Genomic DNA, 13,116 nt, shown 5'->3' with positions numbered 1-13,116 from the left:
GTTGTTAAAAGATAATAAAGAAAATTAGTTTTTATTTGAAAATGAAAGAAGGTTAGATCAATAGCTTGATAAGTTAATCATTTATTTTTGTCAATGTTTCTTGCGTAGTTGTTCTAAACTTAATAATATAATTTTAAACTTCTAAAATAATTTTATTATCTTCGAAAAGAAATGGTTTTAATTTGGTATACCTACATAGATTGCAAATATTTACGAACATCAATATGAAGGTGACTGAAGGGAAGTGGAGGAAAACGTCGTGAGGGAACGCGAACGTCGGAGTTCCCATAATGTTCTCAAAGGTGTGTGAAGTCTACCAATCCTTACTTGGCCAGCGTGGTGGACTGTGGCTGAACCCTTCTCATTCTTAGAGAATAACCGTTCTCAGTAGTGGACCAGCGACGGGGGATGATGACGATGGTATCTTAATCATAAAGTGCCCCAAGAACTATCGTCATACTCGTAGGTATGAGTATACAATCCGACAGTAAAAAGTCAGGAAACTGCAGTGTTTTAATTGTTATGAAATAGTTCCCACCAAATTAGCATTCTTTTATACCGCTGCATTCTGCAGTTTCGTAAAGCCATTAGCGTTCTATTCAAAAGAAAACCTATACAAAAGATTAAAAAGTAACCTAATAATGCGTCCCTGGAAAAAGCAAGGCGAAAATATTTCTTCCGATAATAATAGATTCCGCTGAACTTTGGCTTGCGTACCTTCAAATTTGCAGGGAATTTGCGAGGTACGTTCTACATTGGCTCGATACGGTTTTCCGTTTTTCTTTTGAATTTCACAATCAACAAGGTTCCCGTTTTTCTTCTGCCTCGGGGGGTACATTTTTGTACTTGTAAAAGCAATTTATTCAATTTATGTAGTTGGAATCGGATGTTCAGTTTTGGCGGCTTACACGTTATTGGTATTTTTATCTTAGCCACACGTATTTTTTATTTATCTATACACTGCGTTTGCGTAGGAGAATTCATACCCCCTGAGCCATTTTTGAGCAATTTTGACCCCTGATATTTTGTTAATCCTAGCATTTACTTAAAAACTTATTTATACTGAAAAAAAAACGATATGTCCGTTCTATGCGAGACTTCAGTTAGTGATACTTTCCTAGTTCAATTTGGTACTCCATGTTCGCACACTTTTTGTAGTGTGTTTTGCTCAATAATTGCTCAAAAATGACTCAATCCTCTTAATATAGATGTGGATATATAGGTCAAAGATAACTCCAGATAGATTACACACACTCGCATACACACTACACGCACACCGTGTATTGTATACAAAAATAATATAAAAAATTGAAATATGTTATTTAAATTAAAAAAGTAAATTATGTATGACATATTAACTATTAACTATGACTCAATTAGTAAAGGAGAGCACTGTCGCCTAAGATACAGGTTCTACCGAGTTTAGGGACAGTGGATCAACAATATAATTTGTGCTAGTTTTGTCAGTTTTATTAGGTTATGCTAAATTATTTTTGAATTATATTTTAGTTGTTTTAGTTGTAGTTTTTGTCTAGAATAAGTTGTAACTTTTGTAAATTTTGGCTGCAATAAACAATTTATTTATTTATTTATTATATTTATTAGATAGGCATAATTCAAACATCATTTAATTTAAAAAGTGAAGCCAAATTTGTTCGCTTGTGTGTGTGACAATTTACGTGTAACCCCACAGACTACGTAAATATTGGCGCGGGGTTTACGCAACTTTTGAAAACTTCAAGCGTGCTCCAGAGGTAAACCATGGAATTAGAAAGTACTTACGTAGGCTAGGAACCTAGTAGTACTTAATAATTCTAAGAGGTAAACAAATTAAATTGTTATTTCTAATAATAAATAATTACTGCGAAAGCAATTGTTAGAAACGACAATTTACTAAATAAGTAGGTAAGTACATAATGTGCTAATTTAATCGTTTAAAGTTTGAACAGGTGATTATTAAAATTGGTTTCACGTAACTTCAAAGTAATGACGTCAGTTCACTCTGGTAATAATTTAAAGAATATTGCATGAATAAAAATTGAATTATGCAATAAACTAAACCGATATTGAATCAAAATTATAAATTTAACCCCCCAAACCCCCCCCCCCCTCCCCCTTATATGTTTTAGCCCTTTAAGTTTAATATAAATAGTGAAGTGTGTATTATCCAATCGCTTGTTGCGTCAGGGGGCCGCTAAAGGTAGCAGAAAGACATCTGTTGTAAAAAGAAAAGTTTCTGTTATCTTAAGCGGTCCCTCGATGCAACGAACGCTTGGATAATATAAACATTTAATATCTATAGATAATCTTCAAACGGCTGCACCGATTTTCAGATTATAGCTAAGAGCACCTTTGAATATTATAGCTAAGAACACTATCTTTTAGTGACCTAGCTCTCTAAATAAGAGTTTAAAAAAGAGCGCTCTCGATCAAGCCACCTTTCAAGCAAAAATAAAATAAAATTGGTTCATTCATTTGCAAAAAATGGTAGGTGTTTACTGCAAGTAGGTTTTCCTTGCAGATGTCCAAATATGTTCAAAGCTTTCGATATCATTAGGTGAGGGCGCTTTATGACGCCTGAATCTTGATGTATACCTAAATAAGGTTTGTTGCTCCATGGTCTATACTCTATAGTCTATAGGTACTAACAATAGCTCCTAGTCGGACAATAACAAGCTCCGGCCAGTAGCTCTCGCAGCACTTCAATTAAAATGGCTTTATAGCATATCTCATTTTAAAACAAAAGTTCATAAAGACATTTCAGAGCAAATCTAAATAATAAGACACTCCCGCTGTCGAAAATTATAAAGTACATATTTAATTAATTTTTAGTTCAACGAATTTTATGAATAATCCCTACTAATATTATAAAATGCAAAAGTGTGTATATATCTGTTTTTCATGGCCCATGCGTTTAACCGATATATTATACAGCTTGCATCCTGTAGGCGGAAGTAGTTATTTTTATCCCGGAAAACTAAAGAAGTGCCACGAGATGAAAGTTTTCTCTATGATGCAAACTGCAAAGTATAACAAAGCTGGGTCGGTTACGACCTTTTGAGGTACGGAACACTGTATAGTACTAAAACCGCGCATAAGGAGAGTTTCTATATTCAGCCGCTATAGGCCTATATAGAAAGCCATAGCTCGGAGCCCCTAAGTTGAAATTCAAACAAACCATAGCAACCTATGGGATATTTTTTGGGAAATGAGCAGTTTACAGTTGGTATGGATTACGTACTTAATAACAATAATGTTTCACTCATTAACCATATATAGGCATATATGGTTAATGAGTGAGTATAGTATTAATGAGTGAGTGAGTATAGCTAGGCAGCTATATTTAGCCAAACATTTTATATTTATGGTTAGCAAATAGATAAGCTCTTTACTAAACAAAGCAGTTTTCTAAGTAAAGTTCCAGCTAAGTCATGACAAATAGTCGGAACTCTTTCTCCTTGATTCATAAATGAAACTTCGGCGTTGACCCACACACTGACGTCAGACGCCTTGGGAGAAAGTGCCGCATACGCGTCGAGAGGCCAAACTTGTGTAATTTCGGATGCCATTCATTTATCAGACATTGCTTGTAGCGATATATATGTATTTCTTACGTCAACTATAAATACGCGAATATTTCTCTCTTTCCCTGCATCGTATTTCTCATTTCTGAAAGTCATGAGTCGTGACTCCTTTGCATTAGTCTCATTGATCTTGTAGGGTCCCAGATCCGTCGGCATATTTAGCAACCATTACCTTTTAGACATCGCACACGGATATTTTACGTGTTTTAAAAACCCCATGGGTAACCCTTTGCTTTCCCTGCATTAGTAGAAGGTAGCCAGTAAATCGTGCCATGCGTACCTACCTGTGGAATTTCTGTCCAAACCAATAATCGATTCAGCCTTTTAAAAAATACCATAATAATTGATTGGACAACAACTTAACCATGCCAACAATTTTAAAAAAATAACAAATTGTCCATTATGTTGTTAAATATGAGTGAGCTTAGGAAATAGGTAGAATTTAGAAGTTATTTCGAAATCAGAGACAACCATTCTTTGTATAAGATGTAGGCAAGGTAAAGCTTAATTCACACACTCACAAAAATGTTGAAAGAATGTTTTGGAAGCTCCACCTGTTTAGTATGTGTATTGTGTTATCTTTAAAGGTGCGTCTCTGTTACTATGTAGTAGTGAGTGGGTACGGATAACAGTTAGTAAGAAGCCCGTGACGGCGATTGGTAAAGCGTTAGGGTTCCGCATGGTATATATCTAAATTAGAAACGCATTGCTAACACGACTGAAAATATTCAATTTTAACGTAACACTTGTATTTGTCTAATCTATATACTTTTTAGTGAACTTATATATACGTGGTGTTACCCATAGATTGTGTGAGGGGATTATCATCATCATCACCAACCCTCACCTCACTAATGGAGGGCAGGACAGGTCTCAACGCAGAATGAGAAAGGTTTGTCCATAATCCAACACGCTGGTCAAGTGCCAATTGGCAAATTCATATACTTTTGAGAACATTATGGTGAACTCCCAAGCATGCAAGTTACCTCACGATATTTTCCATCACTGTTAAAGCAAGTGATACACTCGTATAATTGCTTAAAACGCACACAACTCTGGAAAGTTAGAGGTGCGTTATCGGAATCGAGTCCCCGATCCTTGCCTGACTGCAATCGACAATCTTAACCACTGGACTATCACCATTTTTGCAGATGTACAGATGTAGAGTTGAGAGATGTGTAGTTTATACAGGTGGCCTAATCTCGTCAGCGCTATTAGGTAAAAAACGTTGACCCAAGGCGATAGCTGGATGACTGAATTTGAAGCCCTCAATAGCCTTTTCGTTTCGACCGTGACTTAGAAAACACGTTATGCCGTTGTCGTTATTACTCTTTGTCGATCCTTCAGCGATGGGGAGCATGACGATCTTTTTATATTAATGCTTTCATATTCTCTAGGTCTAAGAGGCTTTACTGCCATCCTTTTATCTTGCCATGCAACCTTATAACACAATTATCAGGGCACGATTGCACAACTGAGTAGAAATACATAATTTTTTTGACGAAGGAGCAAATAGTTAAGAATACGGCTGTGCTGGGCAGCTTTCTGTAAATTGGATCAATTCTTCTCGGTGTCAATACCCTCATTGCCTCAAGAAGAAAGTCTTTCAAAAAATTGAGTGTGTTGTTCCCTTCCAGATATATGACGCTGAAATGTGAACACTTATAAGCGGTCTGAATCACAAATTCCAAGTCTTATGGAGAGAGAGCTCTCTTTGTTGAGTGTTTCCCTGAGGGATCTGGGAAAATTTGTAGAAGAATCAAAAGTCAGTGACCTAATCCGAAACATCACCAAGCTGAAGTGGCAATGGGAAGGTCATTCTTGCCCTAGGAGCGATGGCCATTAAAGCCGAAAAGTCCTAGATTTGAGACCGCTACTAGTATATGTAGCGTGGGATGCCCTCCAGCACGACTAAAACAGGTTACCGGATGAGGAGGGCTAAGGACAAGTTGTGATGGCATTCACTATGGAAGACTCATATTCTACAGTGGACGTCCGTAGGCTGATGACTCTCATGTTCTCTACAATGCCCTAGCGTTTAAAACAATCAAATCCCTAAATAACAAGCATTCCAGGTAACGCATTACATCGCAGGTTGCATCATCATTAATGAAGATGTATTATACCCATGGTTGCAAAATAGATATGACATTTGCAAAGGTACTGAACCTTACCTTTGAAAAATCCAACGTACACATACAAAGCCTGTGATAGTGTGCCGTGTAATTACGATAGTCTCATTCTTACCTGCGCGTGCGCGCGTTGTCTCGAAGAAAGCCTCAGTGCTGACCTGGCGGCCGTCGCGACCGCACCGGCCTGGCGACCATGCGCCAGACTTTGTGACTCTAGTGTGTGAGTGTGTACAGCACAGTGCCCGTGCATTAACCCCAACCCCTGATAGTGCAAACCGGATTTCATATTTGGAACGCCCCGCGGCGTGCAAAAAGGTTTGTACCTTTTTTCTTCTATACATGCTACGGTTTAGACCTAGTGCGCGCAGCCGAGTGTTAATTTAAGGTAATGTGAAAGTTTCAACGATCGATCGCCGAGTTCGAAGAGTCAGTGTTGACATACTTTTGACTCAGGTGTGGTGCAAGCAGGTGGGCGCGCCGCTTCAGACCAAAATTCCAATCTCGTGAGATTGCTTTCGTATGCTTTGGCTTGGGTTTGACAACTTTCTTCCTACGATTTTATTGCTATTTCGTATTACTAAATTTCGGTTGACTTTGTACGTCTTGATCAGCCGATATAACTAGTTTGTTACAACTTACTTTAAGTAAAAATAAATGCTAATAGCCTACTAAAATTCATAAAAAACGTTAATGCTCGCGTCACTATAGGGAAGACATCAACGCGCATTAAAGCTCTACGATTATGTATTCTGATGATGATATCATAAGGAACAAACTTTAGACATAAAACAACAGGCGGATTTCCTGTTGAAAAAAGAGGTGAAGGGGAAAAAATACTTTGTAAAAACCTATGATTTTAGAGAGCGATTCTCAGTCGGGCTTGTTATCAGTTTTTGCTGAAGGAAAGCAATACAAACAATGTCTCGACTTGTAAGCACGGAAAACGGGGACAGTTGAGCGTATGCTGTTGTCGGTTTGAAACCTAACCGGTCGTTCCCCTCCGTCTCCTCTCTTGTCTATTTAAAATTCTGTAAGATGAGTCTTTTGGAACTACATATAAATTGAAGAATGGTATTGTGTTTTTTTGGGCTTCCTTAGACATCTTCATTTTTAAACATTGGTATTTTTTAGAGTTCGTACTCGAAGGGTGCCAACGGGACCTATTACTAAGCCTACGCTGTCCGTCCGTCTGTCCGCCTGTCAGCGGGCTGTACCTACCTATCTCGTGAAACGTAATAGGTAGATAGAGAGTTGAAATTTTCACAGAATGTGTATTTCTATTGCCGCTATGACCACAAAAATAAAAATTTCAAAATGGCCGCCATGAAATTTATTGTTATTTCTTGTACAATGGTAAAACTGTGGCTGTGGTATGGACTATGGACTATGGAGACCTTCGTGCGAGTCTGACTCGCACTAGAATAGAATAGATTTTTATTCAAATAAACTTTTACAAGTGCTTTTGAATCGTCAAATAATTTACCACTGATTGGAATGCCGTTCCTACCGAGAAGAACCAGCAAGAAACTCGGCGATTGCTCTTTTCAATTGTTCAATTTACAACATTGACTGGATTTCTTTATCACACTTCTTTAAATATACGTAATTATAAATTCTATTCTATTATTATAAAATAATGAACTTCTATGTACTAGTATCCACATTTTCCTCATTCCTTGAATTCCTTAGGACACGTAAAGCAAGATGCAGAATATAATTACCTACATAGTAGGTACATACCTAGGTAGGTACCTACTTCATATTATCTTATGGCGGCAAAAAGTAGGCATCTGCTAGACTAGATACAGGGTAACCTTCGATTTTACGATGCAATATGCTCGAGTGCCTAACTACATTAACCTATAGCTATAGATATTAGATACATTTGCAACATTGAGGAAGTACGTAGCTACTCGTATAATAATAATATGAAAATTAATGAGTCTTTAATGTATAACGATCCTTGCTTTGTGGGAAATCATAATGTGGTTAATGCTGCCACATTTCAATTAAGTGGGTAATTAATATTATGAAGTAATTATCATATTAATTAAGAATTTACAGAATTGTCTGGATACTGAAAATCGAAGCTCAGTTAATAATTAATTAGATCGTTTAACGATTTGACAAAAACTCGAAATAGATTAAATTAAAAGTTCTCTTAAATAATAATGTTGATCGTGAAAACATCAAAGTTTTTTTAACCCCCGGCCCAAAAAGATGGGTGTTATAAGTTTGACGTGTGTATCTGTGTATCTGTCTGTGGCATCGTAGCGCCTAAACGAATGAACCGATTTTAATTTAGTTTTTTTTTTGTCTGAAAGGTAGCTTGATCGAGAGTGTTCATAGTTACAATCCAAGAAAATCGGTTCAGCAGTTTGAAAGTTATCAGCTCTTTTCTAGTTACTGTAACCTTCACTTGTCGGGGGTGTTATAAATTTTTAATTTACACTTGTTATGTATGTAGGTAACTGGCAGATGTCAAAAACGCAATGTCTCGTTGGCTCTACAATAGTGTTAAACTACTCAACAACAGAGAACGCAGTGTGGTAGTCTAGATAGAGTGACGACATTAAAGTTCTCAAGAGAAATTCCTAAAGGAGCCTTATGTCCACTGTGTAGGTAGCAGAGTAAATTAATTCCATTTCCATTTTCTTAGATAAGATTAGGTTAGGTCAGTACAGTATATTGCTTTTAGTATACAGATGTGTGAAGATATGTGGGTTGAAGCGAACTTACGCTAGACAATAATGCGGTCACGATGGAGCAATATAACGTCATTAGAGGGGCATTTGATCCACACGAGTGGATGTTGTGAAGGCGTTTATGATACGTGGACTTATCTTAGCGTTAAGATAAGTAAGTGCTTATTACTTAAGTGAATTATGAAAACATCTTAAGAGGGGCTCTCCGTCACTCGCTCCATACAAACGTAGTTCCAATTTCAGTTGAATATTAAGCAAGTAAAGTCTATGAGATTTTGCAAACATATTCTAGAAACTAATATAGCTATGCTTGTGGTTTTCCAGATTTCTGTTAAAATATTCAGTTTCAAAGTTAAGCGGTCTTAAAAATTCACATACAATTCTTTGAGCCCCTGTAATTTTAAAACTACATATTTTTAGAAAAATTTAAAACACCACAGGCACAGATATTAGTTTCTAGAATATGTCTGCAAAATTTCATGGACTTTGGTTGCTTAATATTCAAATGAAATTGGAACTACGATTGTATGGAGTAAATGACGGAGTGAGCCCTGTTAATAATGATCCGTGTATTCGGGATATCTGATTTCCTAAAAAAAATTTCAAAAGAAAAATAAAACCGACTTCAAAAACCACAAGCACTATATATTTCCAATAACGAAGTCCCTCATCAAAGCAAAGATTCAGATATATCACCAAACTGAGAAACTACAATTTTCTAAAACTATGTACTTTGCATTGAATTAAAGTTTGCATCAGCGGCATATGAAAATTAATTTTCGTATTATATGTAAAGTTTTTATTTCGAAACAAGGAAACGAGACTGTGTACTGGAATTTCTACCAAATAGGTACACTACAAATTAATTAACTAGTTCCGAAGCGAGGCGCGAGCATACGGATTATGTGGATTTGGAAAGAGCACTGCAAAACCAGAGAGCTAACTTTATATGTATTTTTATTTGAACTCTATTATGCAAAAATTTGAATAAAATTTATAATTCCTCTAAACTTAATTACAAACTAATTCGAGGATCTATTTGAAAGGAAAAATTGTCATTTGGTAAAAAATATGTCATCATATTATCACAATTTTCTTGTAAAACCTGAAAAAATTATAACTAAACTAATAATTACAAGTGTAAATTAAATATTTATAACACCCCCGACAAGTGAAGGTTACAGAAAATACAAAAGAGCTGATAACTTTCAAACCTCCGAACCGATTTTCTTGGATTATAACTAAGACCACTCTCGATCAAGCCACTTTTCAAACAAAAAAAACTAAATTCAAATCGGTTCATTAGTTCAGGAGCTACGATGCCACAGACAGAAACACAGATGCACACGTGAAACTTATAACACCCTTCTTTTTGGTTCGGGGGTTAAAAAGCATAATAAATCTCCCTAGTAATAATTAATATAAAGTCAACCCATCGACCATTGCGAAGGTATTTTTATTTAGGTTACAAGTGCGTAGCGACAAAATTATTCTAAAGGCAGATTAAAGCTACATGATGCTTATTTAATAAAAAAATATTCATGAACCGATTTTATTCAAGTTTTATTCAATTCATTATATCTACAACAGATTAAAAAAGCCGGTCAAGTGAATCGCTTTTAGGGTTCCGTACATAATTTTTATGAAAAAATCATATATGGGTGTATGAAATATTTCTTGTCCCAACCAGATCTCGCAATAAACCGTGAAAGAAAATCCAAAAAATGCTCTACAAAGAATCAATAGCTTGATCTGTTATAATCCGCTACAAATGGCAAATCTGTATGATAACATGCAGCATGCGACACGCACCACCCGCCCTCCCACTGTTAAACATGCAGGAAAAGCCAGCCACCAAGCAAGCCCCAAGTTCCATCGTTTCTCCCCCTCGGAATAACAATCCAATTCTCCCCGTTTCGTCCACTGTGCCCTCTGCTAGTCAGAGACATACATAGACGTACATGCAGAGATATCTTGTGCCCTGCCAGATCACTAGCCATAGCTAACAATATCCCCGAAGAGAAATTATCAGACATGTTACCGGAGCACACCGGCCCGAATACTGCTCTTCCCCTCGGATGCCTCGGACGTATCCAGACCAGCAGCACCCGGGCACACTCGGACACTGGCTGGCACCTCAAGTTACGGAACCCTAAAAATATTTATTTAAGGTTGTAGCGAGTAAAATACCAGAACCTCAAACATTTGGCCACACGTAAAAGGGACATTATAAATATTTCCAAATAATTTCATAAATTAATCCCCAGTGATGAAGGTAAATCCCGCTCACGGTAAAAAAGGCGTCGCGTCGCCTCGAATTTACTCGAGGGAGGCCACGTAATTATGCGCTATCCCTATTATCTCCAAAAATATATTGCTAATTGGAATTTCTACTTGTTTATGAGTATCTTGTGAAATATTTAGGTGCCACGTTGCACGATGTTTAAATTTTCTAGTGAGAGCATTATTGTAACCGGTCAAGTGTGAGTAGGACTCGCGCACGAAGGGTTCCTTACCATCGTACCTAGAACTTTTACGTAGAACACTGCAAGTTGATGTGATTTAGTAAGTAAATTAATTTTTTCGTGAACACATTTTAATTTTTTTTTGTGATATAACCACGAATTCACGGTTTTTGGATTTTTTCCTTCACTTGTGCTATAAGACCTATCTACCTGCCTTTCATGGTTGTAGGTCAACGGCAAGTACCCTAGAGGTTTTCTTGACAGAGACTACAGACGCACAGACAGACAGACAACAAAGTGATCCTATAAGGGTTCCTTTTTTCCTTTTGAGGTACGGATCCCTAAAAAGGAAGTTCATAGGTCAAACGCGAGTAAATTGCACTGTGGCGGCTGATAGAGCTTTTGTTGTCATTCGGTCCAATCAAAATTCCGACCAATGTGTCAATATAATCCTATGTAACTATTACATATATTACATACGCAGTTATATAGCTACATACATAGTTGTAAATTATTCTGACGATTTAAAAGCACTTGTAAAGGTAAATTCGATTTTACCTATACCATTAAAAATCATTATTTTAAGCTTATTACTATTAGTATTAAAATTGATCATATATGATTTACATTTTGTAGTAGTAGTTAGTCGTCATAGGTAACCCGTTTCATCCATATTGGAAAATTTAAATACAATAGGATATATATTTTAAAAGGGCACAACGTATAATGGAATGAGCTATAAAAGGATCAAACAGATGAGAACAGGTGCTTTGGAAGGACGAGTTGTTGGAAAGCTATTATTATGTAGGTAGGTACACCTACAGCCCCACCCGAACGACGTTAACTATTTGGGAACCGACAAAGTTAATTTCATTCAGGCGGCCAGGCCGAATAATTAGATAGGTTGAACTGGTAACCAAAGTCTTACTTTACGCCACCACAAAATGTTGTTTCGGAATCCCTTTTCCATTTCCGATGAATTTCCTTATTGCGTCAATTCTAAGTTAAGTAGCATTTGAGAATAAATAGTCATTAATTTAAAATATCGTGTGTTTATAGACTTTCAATTATTATTATTAATAATTCAGGTAAAACAAGATAAAGTTGAAAACTAAAACCCGACTGCCATCGTCTTAATTAACACTTAAATATTAAAATTGTTTTTCAGTCGCTTGATTTATTATAATGTTGTAGTACATTTTTATTCATGAACTCAGAATTTTTTCCTCTTTCATTTGACATCCCACTTGATAAATCCCAATAGTTAAAAAAAAAATTTGGAGACCCTCACTTTTTTTGATGTAAACGTTTGATCAGTTAGGTCTAATTTTTTCGTACAAAATGTAGCCTATGTCACGGATCTTTACAACGAATCAATTTACACCTCATTCATCAAATTCGGCCCTGTAGTTTAGGCGCTACGATGGAACACACAGAATGTAGATAGAAACATACATACATAATACATAGACTGCTAAAATCATAACCCTTCCTTTTGGCTTTGCCGCAGTCGGGTAAAAAATGCCAGACCACAGCAAAGGGAATGTGTCTTGCTTTGCTACGTTTGTTAAAGAATCACTATAATTGAGCATCCAAGAATCAAGAATTTGTTTGTATAGCTTATATAACAGTGTGAATGGTGAATACCGTAAAATGAAACATCTGTCGAAGATGTGTTCGACGCAAACGGTTATCGAGTCCGTTAGTGCTAACTGCTAAGGAGGTCATGCGCTGCGCCTGCGACGCGAACGGCTTGACGTCGCGTGCGTAGGTACCTACTTGTTCGAATAGGCGGTTGCTGAAATAGTGATAAATACTTGCAATCCCACATATGCGAAGTAGGCAACAAGGTCGTTCAATTAATTTAACTAAAATTCAATTAATATCTACTCGTGAAAGGTGTTGTTATCTACAATATGAAAATTATCTGTAGGTATGAAAGTGAACTGACTTTCTCGAAACGAAACCCCTGAAATTAACTTGAAAAGTGGATTTCATAGTAGTCAGGTATCCACAAGAGAAAATTTGGATAGAACCTGGACAGGGCTGTGAAATAATGCGAAAGACACAACCCTTGACCATACCCATACATACCTACTTCACTAACTAGTTAGGTAGGTACTACATTATAAATGAAAAATGTGCTTGTTTCTTTATTTATTGGTTTGTCCTTCAATATCACTACAACGGATCGGCGTGAATTTTCGTATGGATACAGTTATAGGCATGG

The 13,116-nt window shown here is 36.6% G+C and overlaps 1 protein-coding gene across 4 annotated transcripts in view; it reads left to right on the top strand.

The window, feature by feature from the left end:
• The first annotated feature begins 5,858 nt into the window (after positions 1–5,858).
• Positions 5,859–13,116, top strand: part of LOC123867889 (sushi, von Willebrand factor type A, EGF and pentraxin domain-containing protein 1) — a 110,788-nt gene continuing 103,530 nt past the window's right edge. For all 4 annotated transcript variants that reach the window (XR_006796531.1, XM_045910199.1, XM_045910201.1 and 1 more), the window contains exon 1: positions 5,859–6,031. The gene's annotated coding sequence lies outside the window, so the exon portion shown is untranslated. The remainder of the gene's footprint in view (positions 6,032–13,116) is intronic.

This window comes from Maniola jurtina, chromosome 8, assembly GCF_905333055.1.
Source record: "Maniola jurtina chromosome 8, ilManJurt1.1, whole genome shotgun sequence".
Classification (NCBI taxonomy): Eukaryota; Metazoa; Arthropoda; class Insecta; order Lepidoptera; family Nymphalidae; genus Maniola; species Maniola jurtina.
Note: the sequence above shows the minus strand (reverse complement) of the source record. Positions and strands in the feature narration are given on the sequence as shown.